Genomic DNA, 16,537 nt, shown 5'->3' with positions numbered 1-16,537 from the left:
CCTACACACACTCTCATCTTCTTTGACAACCCTATTTATAAAATTCTAAAATCTTCACTGCCTATTAGGCGCGACCACTTGCACAGAAAAGTATTTTAAACAGTATATCCAGTTTAGCCCTTCCCGTCTCTCTCGCCCTGGGTGAAGTAGCCTTCTCCTGCCTGAGCGGGGCGTGTCTCTGTGGGCGGCCTCCTCAGTGCGGTGCCGCTGCCACTGCTGCTGATGCCGCTAGCTGTCTCCTATTCCAGTGGATGCAGGTGGATATGCGTCAAAGCGCACAGAAACACCCAGAAGCCTCCACGAGGAACAGAGCGACGGAACCTCCACAATAAAAGCCCCTTTGAGACATATAAATGAAGGAGTTTTAATTTGAAAAGAAGAATCCGAAGTTGCATTTTCTGCCTTCTGGCTGGCTTGACGGCAGGGATGCAGGTGGAGCGACTCGGCCAGGACCGTTCACATCTGTCTTGAAGGAGAGAGGGGGGAAAGAAAACCTGCGTTCTGATCTGCTCAACGCTCTGGATAAAAAAAAAAAAGAAACACAGAAACGTAACCTGTATCCAGGCTATATCCAGGGATATTTACAAACCTCCCCAAGTCTGGAGAATAAAATCGGAGGGATTGCCGCAAAACACAAGTAAGGACTTTTCTCTTCTTTGCTGTGATGACTATATGCTTTTGTGGGGTTTTTTTTTCTGGCTGTGAGGATTTGTCGCTGTCTACACATGCTTTCCAAATGATAACAGGTGATGTCGGGAAAAAAAAATACACTCACATGGTCCATTAATGAGCAATTGTTGGCTTTGCTCTGTTGAGAGGGAGCCAGCAGCAAACGATGCGTAATGGGTCAATATTTGGAGGAGATTGGGAGGCGAGTGGATTTGAGGTCCGCTGTTTGTTTTCTGCGGCTCTGGGAGTAGACACGTTGAATCCGGTGTGGGGGGGAATGATGGACATATATGTTTTGGAGCCACGCGTGACAGCAGTGGTGGAGTGTGGGAATCCAGCAAAAAATATCTCACTGTGCTCGGCGAAAGAGAAAGTCAGTTTGTGTGCTTCTTTAAGCTGTGGATGTGTTTACGCAATGTCCAGACGACTTGCGAGGGGGGCTATTCTTACAGGTTCCGACACTCATTAAACCCGAGCTATCGTTTTCATTTTTACTGCTCCAGTTTGTACTAAAACATTAACCTAAATTGTAGCGATTTGTACTCTCTGTGGAATCTATTGATAGTATATGCAGCCTAATTTTCACACACACCGCGTGCTTACTTGTGCACTTCTTCTCTCCAAATCCGTGAAATTAAAATTAGCTGGAATTTCACCTACTAGAGTTGATTCATGTTTTTGGTCCCATCCTCTGGGTGTATTATTCAAGTCATCTTTATAATGATAGAATAAAATCTTTATGACACTGAAAAACAGGCCGCCGGAGGGTACGCTTTCTTTACTGAACAGCTGCATTAAAACTGGATGCTGAAGGGCAGTATTGCCGTGATCTGACCATCTCAGAAATGTTATCTCCAAGTAAATGTGATAAGCATGATGTGTTAGGAATGCACGCGCGTACAGTACGTGGATATCTGGAGCTCTGTAATGCGCCGACCATAATGCGACTGTGTGCGACTCCTGCGCCAACGTGTCGCCAAACGCCCACTGGGGTGCGTAACGGTGTCTCTACCCAAAATCCCCAAACCAGAAGATAAATACCAAGTCCAACAAATCGGTATATCTCTAATTATGGGATACAAGTCGGGTTGTGGGGTCAGTTGTGCTTACAATAATTAAACCGAGCCCAAGCTTGAGTTCGCAACGGCGCAGGGACAGAAACGGATGAGAAGCACGCGACCAGAAAGACGATGAAAGCAGACACCACATGAGGAGAGTCCCACACGCCACTGACAAAGCTGACCCACTGTGTCTCTTACTACTTAAGCTGTGTGATAAATATGACACCAGACTTGTCCTTTTTCACGATATTTGCATGGTGATCACTTGTCTGAAGCAACTTCCCCCTCTTTCTTGTTGGGCAGAGGACTGTGTGGCATGGTGGGAATAGCTTTACTAAAGAAAACATATCTTAATACAATTTGCTTTAAATTGTATGACTTTGCTGAATAACACGCATAGTGCTGACTTTAATGAAGTTTGATGAATACAGAGAAGTGTCCCGGTTCTTATTGACTGACCCGAATTCATTGCTTAAAGGCCTATGCAAAGAAAATACAATACTGTGAGGATGATTGGCTGAGACACGCACAGGAAGTGGATGTGCTTATTGAGCCAGCTGTCTTCTTAATGCAAATGAAGCCCTGTGCCAGAAATCAAGCAAGGTGATGAGATTCATTTCCTGGTTACTTGTTTCTGAGGCCAGGAATATTTTGACTCATGCCTCAGGGCTAAAGGCCATGTTGAAGGACTTGACCACTGATTAAAAAATCTATTTTTCAGTCATTCAATCAAATAATTACAGCACAAATATTGCTTTTCCTAAGCATAATTTTGTATTCAGCTGTTCCCAGTGGAAAAAACCCTCACAAAAATGATTCCACAATCAGCTCAGTCTAACTACTCTAGTTTTTACAATGGCTTTGAAAATACCTGAATAGCTTCTCCCCTTTATAATAATACACACTGAGCAGACTGCCGGCAGAAAATGGGCCCATACATGATTCCACTTTTGTTCTCAGAGCTTTCAGTGCACTTCATGAAGGGTGCTTAACATTGCCTTTGTGGGTTGAGATGACTTATAATAATTGCAAATTCCCCTACAATTTGAATAATTTTTCCAGACCTTTTCACTGTTTGTTATTCGGTGAGTGCAAAAAGTGGATTTGAGGTCCTGCGCTTCTCTTTGTTTTCGCTCATCCCTCTGACACGAGGCTTCCAACAACTTTCCTGAATACAAATCTCCAGCTTTTCAACTCAAATGCCATCATTCTGGGTCAACACACAATCAGCATGCCATTTGAACGCCCCAGAAAAACAACACCTTTTCAAATGCATAATGTGACTTATTGTAAAGTGTCCACTATGTGTGCTTCTGTGGGTGGCATCTGTAGCCCCAGTTTGTTAGAGTTTATCTCAGAGAACAAACTTCAGGAAGGAGCTGGATCTCATGTGACTAATAAGATATTCAGTCTCATGCTGGGTATATTTAGGCCAAGTGCAGTGCTCAAAGCAGCTGTCAGATTGGAGGCATCAGTCAGAAACTCTATTCCTTCGCAGGTCAGTGTTTTGAGCAGCTGTCATTGTCTCTTGACAGAGAGCCGCGGCACTGTCTTCTATCTCACCTCTATCAAAACATGTGCACTCACACCCTCCCCACCCCCCTGCCCGCCCCACCGCGCCCATCCAGTTTACCACCACAGAGACAGAGAGAACGAAAATGGAAGAGAAGAGAATCAGAATGGGTAATCTTCCTGTAATCCCTCGCACGGCAGCAAAGAGAGCAATCTGCCTCATTAACTCACTCTTCTGCCGCTCACCGCCTGGCCCTCATCCATCTTCCTGTTCATCCGTCCACCATCCGCCTGCGGAGTGGGAGAGAAGAGAGGTTAAAGGAGCTTAGGGGAACTATAAAGAAGGCAGACACTTTCACTTGCATAAAAAGGGGAGGAAATGCGATATGAAAATGAAAGACTCCCTCCTCCTACTCCTCACGCCCTCCATTTTAGCTGTGGGGGCCATGATGAGGGAAGACGTGCCCTGCCTGCACTTTCTCCCGCCTTTCTATCGCTTTTCTCCTTCGATTAAGCAGTCAGAGTAGAGGGGGAAGGGCTTATGATGGAGAGATGGAGTGAAGGACCTCTCATTGTCTCTGAGTGATTGCATGGTTGGATTTGTGAGAGAAAGAGAAGGGGCGATAGACAGAGAAACAGGAGGAAAGAGAGAATACAGTATGGCCTATTGATCAGATCAAGTTACACCCTTCCCTCCTGTGTGGCCATGGCAATAGGATATCCATGTCTAGGTTGGGACTAATATTAGTCAGTCTGGAGGGACATTTATTATGTAAGTTAGTACATCGCTTGTCGTGCTGTCGGCTGCAGAGGAAAAGGCACAAAATTGTCTTGTGATTGCACCAGTTGAGTTCAAAGCGCTGCACAGCTTTTAACAACTTCCCTTTGGTCTTTCTAATTGAGAAAGAGTTGAGAGACTTGGTTGTTGAAAATCCTGGATCGGTGCAACATACTCTACTGTATTCCACAAAGATTGGGTCATGAATTCATTCAGCACAGCTCACAAGTACATCTGAATCTTGGATGAGAGTTTTTTTTCTTCTCTCAAATAGTTGAAAGTAGTGTAATCCCAGCCCCCTTTTTTCATATCTGAGTAACCCCCAAAAAGCAGGCACTGCCAATGAATTAATGAAGATGTTCTTTGTAGCCTCCAGTGAGAAGCTGATTTGAAATATTTGCATTACCATATTGCTCGCCTTTTAAGAGGCTCAAGTGAGATCCTTGGCACTACAGTCAAGCTTAAATTTCTTAGAGCAAGAACAGGGGGGTATCAATAATGGAGAAATAAAATGGACATTTCAAGCTACTTTGTCATGTCTGCACCTCATCTCCTTTTGGCTTCTCCTCAAATATTATCCGCCTCAGGTGTAACCCAACCTAGACCTGAGAGAACTCTTTGCCTGAGAGTTTTTCAGGACCAGCGTCTGTTTCAGGTGTGAGACTTATCTCTTTAGCACCCGCCACTGAGCCATTTAACCTAAATTACTCCAGCGCAAAGGCAGCTGCTGTTTCTCAGGTTTAAAAATATCACCCCAGAACCCCTTCCTCCCCATTTAGAAGGGCACATACCAGACAAAACAAGCTGATGTAACCTCACAGTTGATGCTGATGTATCATGTTCACCTACAACCTAAAGACAGTCCTTCATCTCGGAGTCGGTAGTAAACACTGGTGTTTTTTACACTGCAGAGCTTTTAAATCAAATTGTTCTGAGCCTCATTTTGCTTTGCATTATCATACATAAACCCCAAGATTGTTTCCATCTTTGTATGAACTGTATCCATCCATTCAAGACTATGCTAACATGTGGTTAGCTCTGAATGTATCCTATTTCAAAGTGGAGCAGGTTGCATAACAGGGATATGGGACACAAAAAACCCCACATCAGAGTTTTATGCTCATAATTGAAGAGTGGGTGTTAGTAACTAATCCTTATGCTGTGGGATATCACTCATCCACACAATTTCTAGTTTTGCATAATCATGCAATTTGTTTGCATAACACTTGCATAGCTAACTACTGTACACAATAGCATGCTTCTAAAGACAAGTGCTGGACATTACCATCAGTCAGTTACTCGCTTTTAGGAAGGAGCCTTATGCAATTAAATGAAAGTTAATCTATGATAAGACTTTTTTTCTCCTGTTTAATTCATCTATCCTATGGTCAACAAAGTATATTATGAGAATTTTTTCCCATTTGAACAATATACAGCAATTTTTAAGGATGCAGGGAATGCAGACGGTCCAAGGAAAGTTCAGAGTCATCACTCTGAATATAAATATTCTCCTCACAATAGTTTGTATATGAGTCATACATTAGCTGTAGCTTTCACTGAGGACATAAAGCCAGACAAGCTTCCTCACTTTTAATAAATATTGTAGTGTCTCTCTTTTTGTTTTTTCCTTCGAGCTCCTTTTTGCAAGTCCTTAGCTGACTCTCAGCGGTGCACCTTGAAAAACTGTAGGTACTGTTCTCATTCAAGTACCCTTAAGAGAATTGTTGTACTCCACCACAGTTTATGCTTCTCACAGAAATCCATAAGGCTTTTGTCCATCATTCATATATCATGGATGAATATATTTTCAGAGCACCACCCCAGCAGCCAAATCAATACGAGATGTCCAAACTTGTGCTATACATGCTAAAAACTCAGACGGTAGCTCTATTCTGAAATGTAACTATTTCCAATACCAGAATGCAGCTGTTCCTTACACTCTTTTCACTGGCTGAAATTAGGTCTGGATTGTCCCCACCTGTGGGAAGAATAGAGTGAGCGACAGGGGGCACTCGGGGGCTGATGGGGGTCATGATATTGAGATACAGTCTACTGCTGCGACCAAGGCCACACTCAGCTCCAGCACAACAGTACTTTCCCCGCCAGGCGATGGAGAGGGATGGCTATTCTGCAAGCCACAATGGCCACTTCACTGCAGAGAGGGAAAGGTTTTTGCAGGGCACAATGGGTCCTTTTAGAGAGGTGGTGGTGCTGCTGCCTGGGCCTGCAATGGGTTTGTGTAGCCAGCGTACCTTCGTCAGGCTTCTCTTGTCTCCAATACGATGGCGCTCTGTTTGCAGACAGCCTCAGGGCAGAGTGTGGGAATAGCCGCCATTTATCCCATAGAACTCTCACGTCGAGCGCTCTCAACAGCCAAGGACGTAGGTTGAGAAGGCAGGGTCAAACAATTACCCAGCACTATTCTCTCCGTTGTAATGAGCCAGGAATAGAGAAGCACAATTGAGTGATGACTGCTGACACCATTTTGTGATTCAAAGGAGAAACAGAAATGAAATGGGCACTCAGATTCAATCACATTTAGCTTTATTGTGTTTTTATAGTTGTTATGTATTTTGCTTTCATGCAGTAACTGTATTTCCTTTTTTTCACATTTTCTCTGTTTTTGTTTTTTTTTTTTTTGTGGTGAAAATTGTTGAAGCTAAGATGTTAGTTCTATTTGCATCATATGCCCTGCTCCAAACTTGAGTTTTAACAGCTTCGCTATTGATGACCCTTTCCTGTTTGTCGGGGGAAATGAGTCCTGTGTCACATTTGTGCCAATCTGCCACTTTGGCTGCCGCTTTTCCACTTTGAAGAGGAAAAGTAGAGACATGAAGGCTGAATGTGTCAGAATGATGGTGAGAGAAAAGAGGGGGAGGAGTGAGTGGAGGGAGGGAGAGCAGAGTCACAGACCATCCGTCCCTCCCTCCATCTCAGTCCAGCCGTTTCAATCCAACCATCCATCCAGATAGCTTTAGTGAGACTTGCTGACTAACTGCTCTGATGCAGTGCAGGCTTTTCTTTAGTCCTTTGGACCGCATCCCTCTCCATACTTGGACATTTTTAGCAGTTCAGTACACTGCTGTTGAATAAGTCTTTTTCCTACGCTCCTTTTCAATTATAATTCAAGGAATGATTCAAAGTGTATACTACTTATTCACAACCAAATGCAAAGCGTCTATTCCCTACTAGTTAGATTTTAGACATTATAATTAATTGTTATATTTTAAAGTTATAAGCCTATTTTTTATATCACATTTCCCAGTTTGATCAACTTTATAAGAGATATGATGCAATATGCAGTACATATGATTTTAATGTTCTAGCTGTTTCCTTTGCCACACAAAAAATGATTACTATACGTTTACAGTTCCAACAGTAGTGATTTGTTTAACTAGAGGAACTGCTGAGTTAGGATGAGCAGTAATAGCTATTGTGGCTCACATACCAATTTTTGTATGCTCACACCACATACAAAAATTGAAAAGCAGCACCACATGTGTATGATGTCACATTATTGGACAGATTGTGTGATTGACAGTGAATCATTGTCAAGTGCAGTGTAAAAACACCACAGCATGAGCATCAGAACTGCTAAGCTGCATAAAATCATGTTATTATACAATGTAAAATATTATTATAGCCAATACTTTTTCAACTAATCAGTTTTTTAGTACACTACTGGTTTAGTTTCAACTGTGTGAAGATGCCCAAAGCTGCAACTTCTCAAATCATGGCCCAGAAATTAAATAAACCCAGATCTGATTGTTTGGGATCAGAGCCACTCTTCCTATCAATGGTGCTAATTGTGGGGGTTTAGCACTTACCAGGTTTCCAAGTCTCTCTCTCTCTCTCTTTCTCTATCTCTCTCCCATTTCCAAATGGAGCAGTCCAGGATTCATCAGTGTTTTCCCTCACTTCCAAGCCAGTGTGACACACCATTTGGCCTGGGTGTTTTGGGACTGGCATGTAGGGTGACTTGCGCCTCCCACTCCCCAGCGAGTCCCTGGAATAACTCTGTGATTTGACATGGCCCCCGGTGTACAGCAAGCTGTGGAGTGTGGGAGACAGGAAGTGTGTGTGTGTCACAGATGGTATTAACAGCAGAGATGCTTGTGCCTGTTTTGACAAAGCAGATCCCCAGGAATCTATCAGGGATTTCCACCACTGCTGTGGCCTGTTGGTCGGTCACCATTTTTTGGTTTTCTGAAATGGAGGTTACATTACAAGATTGATATGACACTTGACAAACAGCTTGAGCTAAGTTAGAATAATGTTGCAGACACCACAACCAAATAATTCAAAATTGGGTACAATAAGTAATTTTTACCCCAGACATTTGAATTTTGAGCAAGTTGCTTCCATGTAGTATGAACTTGTCTTCACTCAAGCACTAGTTTCTCACAGTAGAACTGAAACTATATTCAGTTAGATCAGAAATGTCTTTTTTATTAATTTAAATTAATTTAAATTAATTTAATTATTCAACATTAATAAAACACAACAAATATTACTTTAGAAAGAGTTAGGCAAAATATTCTCCACATAGTAAGAGGAAAGATCAATATTATCACAATGAACAGCTTCCAGGCAGACAGAGAATCTGAGAAGGGTTATAAGAGAAAAAATGAGAAAAAAAACAAAACATAGACAAACACAGGCAGATCATAGGAACCCAGCAGACCTTTTAGGTCTTCCAAAACACAGATGCTGTGTTGAAAAGTCAGCCCTACCAAAGCCCTATCAAACTTCTTCAGAGCACTATCGATCGAAAGCTCTCTCTCTTGCCAAGCCATTTTCTCCAAGGATGCCGCTATTTGCAAGGCGGGCACTTTGCTCCAGTTACCCACTATTCACTCGCTAACCCTGTTCCGCCATCAGCCATGAATCTATAAGGCTTAGTCACACCTGTGTGGCCTGGAGCAAGTCAATGAGGAGAGAGGGTGAGTGTGTTGCTCTCTCCTCTAACATTAACATCTCCATCTTCTTCCTAGTTTATCCTTTTTGTGTTCTCAGGGAGGTAAGAAACAGGAGTGAAGTCCCTGCATTCTTAAAGTGGGCTCTTTTCACAGTTTCCAAGGGTTTTCATAGATGTGCAAAATGATCACATCAGCACTTTGAAAATCATCCATTATTAATGTCAGAAGACATCATTGTTCTCTTGTTGATGATGTCTGAATACATTAAACAGGAATGTGAGATCGGATATTCCTGTTGGGATATATCAGATTCTCAGTATTTTGCTATATTAATATTAACTAACATAACCTTTAATTACCACAGAGAGGGGATTTTCAAAAAATTCCCTCAAATTCATACTGCACTTGTATGTAAATGCATTTCTCAACCTTAGTGTGTGTTAAGATATTTAACTTGCTGATTGCAAAATATGGGGAGTATGAGCCCCTATTTAAACTAGACATTATGAAAAGACATTATGAAATATAACATCAATCTGAAACAACATGCCATTTTAGCTAATATATATTTAAAAAAATTGAACCTTTGTGGATTTAGGAAAATAAGGAAAACATTTCATAACAGCTGCCATAGTTTTCACAGTTTGAAATTTGGAAAGAAAGACCAATGGGAGCCCAGTGAGTGGTGTGTTCATCGAGTCAGTTGTAGGAAGCATATGTAATATTTGAGTGTGAGAGAGAACTGTAAAACATATATTGAATAGCCTACTTAAAAAGAAAATACATAGCTCAAGGCTCAAGCTTTACTAAGCCACAATGGGTAAAGTGTAAAGAAAAGAAATATTTTCAACAAAGTCTCATTTGTCTATTGGGTATTGGGTAAAGACATCCGTAACCCTCAACCAAACAGTGACTATCTTTGCAATACTTTCCACACTTTTCTTACTATCATTTGTGTATTTATTTTTGTTCAGATCTCCTCTATCCACTACAATTAAATACTGAGTGGCGGCTCTGAGAATTTCTCTGACCGTCCTTGATATCATTTAGTGCTTGTGGCACATTCCACAGTGCATTGCCACTCCTAGCCTCTCTGGTTCAGAGCAGTGCAGCTGAACCAGAAACAATGAGTGCAAGATGCACTGTGGGATAGGCCATGAGGAGTCCATAACCAACAAGGAAGGACATGCTTTGTGCACACGGTCCATTGGCAGCACTGCCACTGAATTGTGAGCTGTTGTCAATTCAGCACCATGGACAGTTCTCTACCAACACACATTTTGTCTCTCCTACACAGGTTTGCCTGACTCACAAAGCCAGACTACTGTTAGTGAGCTAACCTTCCTATTGCACAAAGGTGTCTTAGTTTTAACTGCAGATCATCACCCTGGTAACCTATGCTGCATAACATAGCTAATATGTTCCATATTCAGGATTAAAACACCATTTCTGTAGAAAAACTGAGTCAGTACATTTAACATTTTTAGATCATTTGCCCACTCTGGTGATAAAACATTGTGTCTAACAAATAGCTGGTAGATGTTAGCTAAGCATAGATATCAATAATGAATTAAATTTAGACTATTAATTGTGCTACAAAACTCCCAACATCGATTGGTTCAGTGTAAACTGTTGCACTCATATTTCATCATTGCAGCTCTGGAGAACATGAAACCAACTTTTTAAATAGAAATCAGAGAGAGTCAATACACAGTACTGTGTTAATGGAAAGTAAAGTATGTCCACAGTGCTCTAATAATGCTGCACTGCTAAGCCTTTTTATTTATGCATTTATTGATTTTATACATTCATTTATGCATAGTGCACCTCTCTTCCAATAGCACTTTTTAACCTTTTTTGGCAATAGAAATAGTGTTTTCTTTTCACTGTTATAATGTTGTGTATTGCTCATGCTGAATCTTTATAAAATATTTTATTTGTGAAATATAAAAGCACGATGTAATTTATCCTTTTTTCTATAGATACCTTTTTATTCCATGTTATTTTATATCTTGAAAAATGTATAAATATAGGCCAGCAAAAGTGTTTACAGTCTGTTACTTTTATTGTTTTCCAGTGGTTTTATATTCTAGTCTAGTCGTCTACTTTATTTTTCTTTGATAATGTTAAAAATAAAAATTTCATATGGATCAAATCTGTTTTTGCTGTCCATGGAAAGGAATATTCAATCAGTGGTCTCATTCACAGTAACAGACAGTGACTTACTCTGTGCAAGCAAACATAGCCAGTGCTGAAAGGAGACCCATGCTGTTGATTCACTACCTTGGACAGCCACTCTACGCAGCCCACTCTGCCTCTGCTCTTCCATCTCTCCAAACCAGCCAGCTTTCTATGAGGGAGTAAGAGGGTTTCAGCACCTTGGATAGCTCCAGATCCTGGACTGCTACTCACTCTTTCCTTTTCCACACAGAGGAGCTGTTCTTTCAGCACCTAGTTCCACACACTATCACAGTTCTCACTTTCTGTGTGTGTTTGAAAGTGTGTGTACCATAGACATAGTGTGTATTCTGGGCTTGTTGTTGGTGGAGCTCCCTGGACAGCTGCCTGCAGAAGGACTGCTGCTCTGGCTTTTGTATGATGGATTAGAGGTGTGTGTCTGTATATGTAGGTTGAGGGAGACTTGAACTGCATACACTATGTTCCAATTTTTTCCTCCCTCTCTGCCTCCACCTTTCTGTCTCTTTCTCCCTCTAATTATGACTCTGGGTTGGCCCTGTTGTTGTTTACCTTCCTGACACTGCTTATATTTTTACTCACTGCTGTTGCAGAAATTAATGGCAGGTCTCAGGAAGTAAACAGCCATGAAACGACCCAGTCAGGCCCATTTCTAAATACAATACAAAAGTTGTGTGTGTGTATGTTGGCCTGGTGGTGGCTTAAGCTGTTGTTTTTATTAATTATTGACTTGTGTGAAGCTAGTGGGAAGGGCTTGCGGCACTTGTGGGAAAAGACTATTATGATTATGTCTGATTTACAGCCCTTAGCTCTCCTAGTGATGACAGTACAGGAGTTTCTCCTCTCCCACCACATCGTCCCACTACCTCTGTCTTTTCTCCTTTACCCCACTTTTGCTTTGCATCTAGCATTGCTTTTTTTCTTTTTAAGAAAATCAAGCTAGACTTGAGACTGGAATAATCGAGGCTTAGGGGGAGAACTGCTGACTGGAGCCCTTTGATGTTTTGGGCTGCTGGTTTTGCGTCAGGTCATGGTGTAAATGTAGTGATGAGGTCATGGAGTGTTAAGCCCAAGCCTCTTAGCGCACTTAAGGTAGCTGCGGAATATCTACGTAAGCTCTTTGAAGTGCATAAATTTTGTCTCATGGCATGTGCAGTGTCAGAAGCTTTTCTGTGAAGGAAATACTGTAGTGATTTATGGACTATTACAAGATAGCAATTGTGCTCAATGTGCAATAACAGTACAGCCCTGCAGTAGGTGTGTGTGCAAGAATGCATCAGAAGAGATTAGATTACATCAAATTTGAAAATGCCATCTTAAGTGTCCATTAAAAAGGATTAATACATTTTGCACAAACACACAGTTGCATGACAGTCCCTACAATGCTCATTTCAGCAAGAATGATCACATCCTTTAGTGTGCTTACATGTCCTTTTAGAGAAAGTTTTATACGCATATGAATCCATATGCATATCAGCATGTATATACATTTTGTGCATGCGTGTGCCCTGTTGATGTCCCCGGGCACCACCTGTGACCTAAGGAAGGATAAAGTCAGTGTGCTGATGTGGCAGCTGATGCCTTTCCCACCCCTACAGATGGCCCTGATAGGCAACAGCACGGCACAGGGACAGCTGCTGGGTGTCACAGCAAAAGAGAGAGGGAGAGAGGTGAGAGGGTGGGAAGGAGGCAAAGGCAAAAACCGTTTAAGGTGGTATTCATGTTTGTGTTTGCAGGTTGTGTGTACATGCAAAAGCAATCTGTCTCCTTACCTCATGTTCTCTTTCCTATCTTAACACTTAGAACACATCAGTGTGATAATGCAAACGTCCTGGAGGGAAGCAAGACCAATTAAAGTGATCATTACACCGCTGACTTTTGGTGTTTTTTGGGTGATGTAGGAAACAAAACTAACTCTGTAACTAGTGTTTCACTCTTGTGTGAGGCACCATCCTACAAATGTAACCTTGTATCTCCAAAATGGGAACTTCTCCAAAGCTGTGGAAATGGTGTTATTTTAAGCTTCAATGTATATTTGACATTTTCAATTGGTTTTAAAAGTTTTTTGAGCCTAAGAAGTAGGATAATTTTCTCAACGCATAGAGGAACAAAATAGCTAAGCTTAAAGAAATTAGGATTTTGCATGAAAATAACAAAATGTATGTATCGTATCCATGCATACATTCTTAAGTGAATAACTGTATTCTCATGGAGAAGAATATCCCTAATTGACCATCCCTTATAGACTGCTGCAGTGACCTAATCTGTGTGTGCATCTGTTTATGGAGCAATAGTTAGTCATGCCACCTATGTGCAGCTACACACAGTAGCAGGCTGAAGTGTAGTCAGTCTGGGGCACAGATTGCTTCTACTCAATTTTAGCCTAGGGCAAATAAAAACTACAGAAATTAGGGAAAGGTGAAAGAAGAAATGATGACAATAGAAAGAAATGAGGAGAGAATGGGACAAAGTAATGGAAGTGATTTTTAGAGGAGAGATGATGTTGTAAGAGGGAGGAAGGAATGGAAGGAGAGGAAGAGGGGGAGAGAAAAACTATCCACTTAACACAGTGAGAGTCTACCAGAAAAAGAGACAGACAGAGAAAGAGAGGAAATGAGGTTTGGTAAGGGTGCAGAGCAACCTGTGGATTGACATTGACTCACCTTGGCTGTCAGTCAGTTGGAAGGAGGGGTTATCTGTCTCCCCCTGGCCCACTCCCTGCTGCTTTAATGAATTTACTCAGGCCTTGGGAATGGCTAATGCACTTGTTTATGTAGGTAGGAAAACAGGTGGCTGGAAAGTTCACCTCTAGCACTCATTTCCTGGGGGAAACCAAATAGTCCAGCAGGCTGGTGCTCATCTGCAATTTGGTTATCATTTTGCTGGTTTAAATCCAAATCCTGACCTTTGGTCTGTGTCTCCTGAGCTCTCTCTTATATTTCCTGACCCATGTAGTGTCTTACACAGCGCATCAGAATTTTGTTATTTTATTGCCCAATTTTGTATCAATTCTGAAAGAAATTCTGGCCCCAATTCATAGGTTTGTGAAGAGAATACCCAGATGAATCCCACATGTGGGTTGAGGCTTTTCTTTCCGCTCTATCTGCCTGCCTCCTCAGTTGGCCTATCGTTACCACACCATCCCGTCCTTCATTCAAATGCTCCACTGACTGTTCTGCGTCAAATAGGCAGCCCGAGGACTCAGGGGGAAGTATCCACAGAGAGATGGGATGGTGAGCTGCAGGGTGTGGGGGCAGTTGCTCTGTTGTAGGAAGACATGTGGAGGAGAGAGGAGAATGCAGCTATCATCCATTCCTATTAGAGGAGAGAGGAGAGGGAGGAGGGCCAGTAGGGAGAGACGGGAAGGAGACAATAAGTCACAAGATGCCAAGAGGGCACAGAATATGCCTCTGGATTCAATGTGAGCAGGAACGCGTCACTCATAGTCATGTTAATAACCAAGGATGAAAAGCAGAAAGAGCAAGCACAGAGAGAAAGAGAGAGGAAAAAGAGGGACTAAATCTCGAGACAGAGACCTTTACCTCCTGTGCAGTGTTAAATGCTAAATATGTTACTGCTTACTGCAGAGCATGTCTTTCTCAACCCTTCGGGCCTTTTCCTTGCCTCTGACTCCTGAGAGGAGAGAGGAGGGGTTGGGCAGAGGACTGGGTATGCCAGAGCTAGCTGTAGGCTCCTTGCCTGCCTGAAATTGCTAAGAGATCTGTCTCCCTTTGCTTTCCCTGGTTAGCATAGTTGAATTCAGCAAATATGGCATGTGACCATTTTCTGATTTTATTCTTTTTCCTGCTGAATTTTTCTTTAGTGCACAGTAGATCTCTTAAAATATACATTGGCCCAAGTTGTGTAATGAAATTTACAAGACTGACTCTGACAAGATGGTCTAACAGCGTGGCATGGCCAGAGGTTGTATGAATAGCAGAATTATTGACAGATTTCTTTTTGTATCAGGTAACTGTAGCCTATATCCAGTACTATACCTTAGTGTGCGACTGGGAATGAAATAAAGAGACTGCCCATCCCCTGTGCATCCACTGCAAATTTTATTTCAATCTAGCCATGATTTCTTATATAAAAAAGTGATTATTTGACCTGAAAATTGTATTACAGGGAACCTATTAAAGTATTAAAAACAGTGAAGATTCAGTCTCTGGGAGGCAGGAATGTGCATCTAAAATTCCATGCACAAAAGCTTTTGATAGTCTATTTCCTTTGCACAAGTGTAACATTTCGTGTAGTGCTAGAATAAATGTCAACTGGTCTCTAAAAACAACGTGAAGCCAAGAATGACCATAGTGAGTGTTATAGCAATCTGGGTTGTAGCTGTGATAGCAGATTTGAGTAAATGTGCGGTCCCTCCCAGCCGCTCCCATAATGGTACAGTCCCGCCTTCACCTGGGGTCACGAGACAGTAGTTGTCTTGGCCCAGTTCGGCGCGTTCGTCTGTTCCAAGAAGAAGACAAATTACAAAGAAGATGAACTATGGAGGAAACGCAGCGAAGTGCTTTCAAATAATGGATATATTCGATATAAATGGACAGTAAAAGTGCGGAAGGTCAAGGGTTCGAGCAGTGTTATGCCTAAATTGCTAACCTAGCGTAATTGTTTGAAGTTGACGCGCGTACAAAATGGCGCTTTTCATGGAGGTGGATATCAAAGTGCAGCACGTTGAACTGGTGAGTGTCCATTTTACTAGTTTATTTTTATACAATTACTTGCATTTTGTACTCAAAACCACCGAAACTGTGTTTATAGTCGGACTACAACATTTCAACTTTGAGTTTTGAGTTCGCAATTTTGTTCAACATTGACGCAGTTAACGTAAATTTGAGCAACGACAAAATACGTCGAGAGAAAAACTAGCTAAGTCGTTTCACTTGTAATTTGAATCTCATACACAGACATACTGGCTTGAATGAACGACGTCAATGCTTGTACAGTGATGTCTGATACTTTTTAGCGCCGTAAGTGGTGGAAAAAAACTTCAGCGTCGTTTTAAAACGAGGAAAACTATTTTAGTCTTTGGTCGAAGTAAGGAAACAGGTGTTTTCAATAATGGCTAATTAGACCTTTGTGCGGGTTGAAGTTGGGTGGAGCTATTACACCAAACTACAAACGTGTAAGACTCAAATAAGCATGTGCTATCCTACTATATCATGTGGTTAAAAAAACAAAGGAAAAAAATAAACTTAAAAGACCTTGCTAATGACTGTCAATCAAGCAGTCTACACAGTCCCGAGAAAGAGACATAATTAGGGAAAATAAATGATAACACGTGTGGAGGTGATTTGTGTTGTTTGGCTATGTCAGGTGGTGGTGGTTTAGTGTAGTGTTAGTAGAGGTGGGAAAAAACCCTAAAGTGGTGGCCTTTATCTGAGTCATAA

The 16,537-nt window shown here is 41.7% G+C and overlaps 1 protein-coding gene across 6 annotated transcripts in view; it reads left to right on the top strand.

The window, feature by feature from the left end:
- Positions 1 to 409: 409 nt before the first annotated feature.
- Positions 410 to 16,537, top strand: part of nrxn2b (neurexin 2b) — a 715,289-nt gene continuing 699,161 nt past the window's right edge. For 4 of the 6 annotated variants that reach the window (XM_067579160.1, XM_067579161.1, XM_067579162.1 and 1 more), the window contains exon 1: positions 15,544 to 15,829. The gene's annotated coding sequence lies outside the window, so the exon portion shown is untranslated. Of the gene's footprint in view, positions 638 to 15,543; positions 15,830 to 16,537 lie in introns of those variants that run through there. The other 2 variants (XM_067579159.1, XM_067579157.1) reach the window with 1 other exon arrangement.

The sequence above is a fragment of the Thunnus thynnus genome, chromosome 22 (assembly GCF_963924715.1).
Source record: "Thunnus thynnus chromosome 22, fThuThy2.1, whole genome shotgun sequence".
In the NCBI taxonomy this organism is placed as follows: domain Eukaryota; kingdom Metazoa; phylum Chordata; class Actinopteri; order Scombriformes; family Scombridae; genus Thunnus; species Thunnus thynnus.
This window is presented reverse-complemented; position numbering and strand designations above follow the sequence as displayed.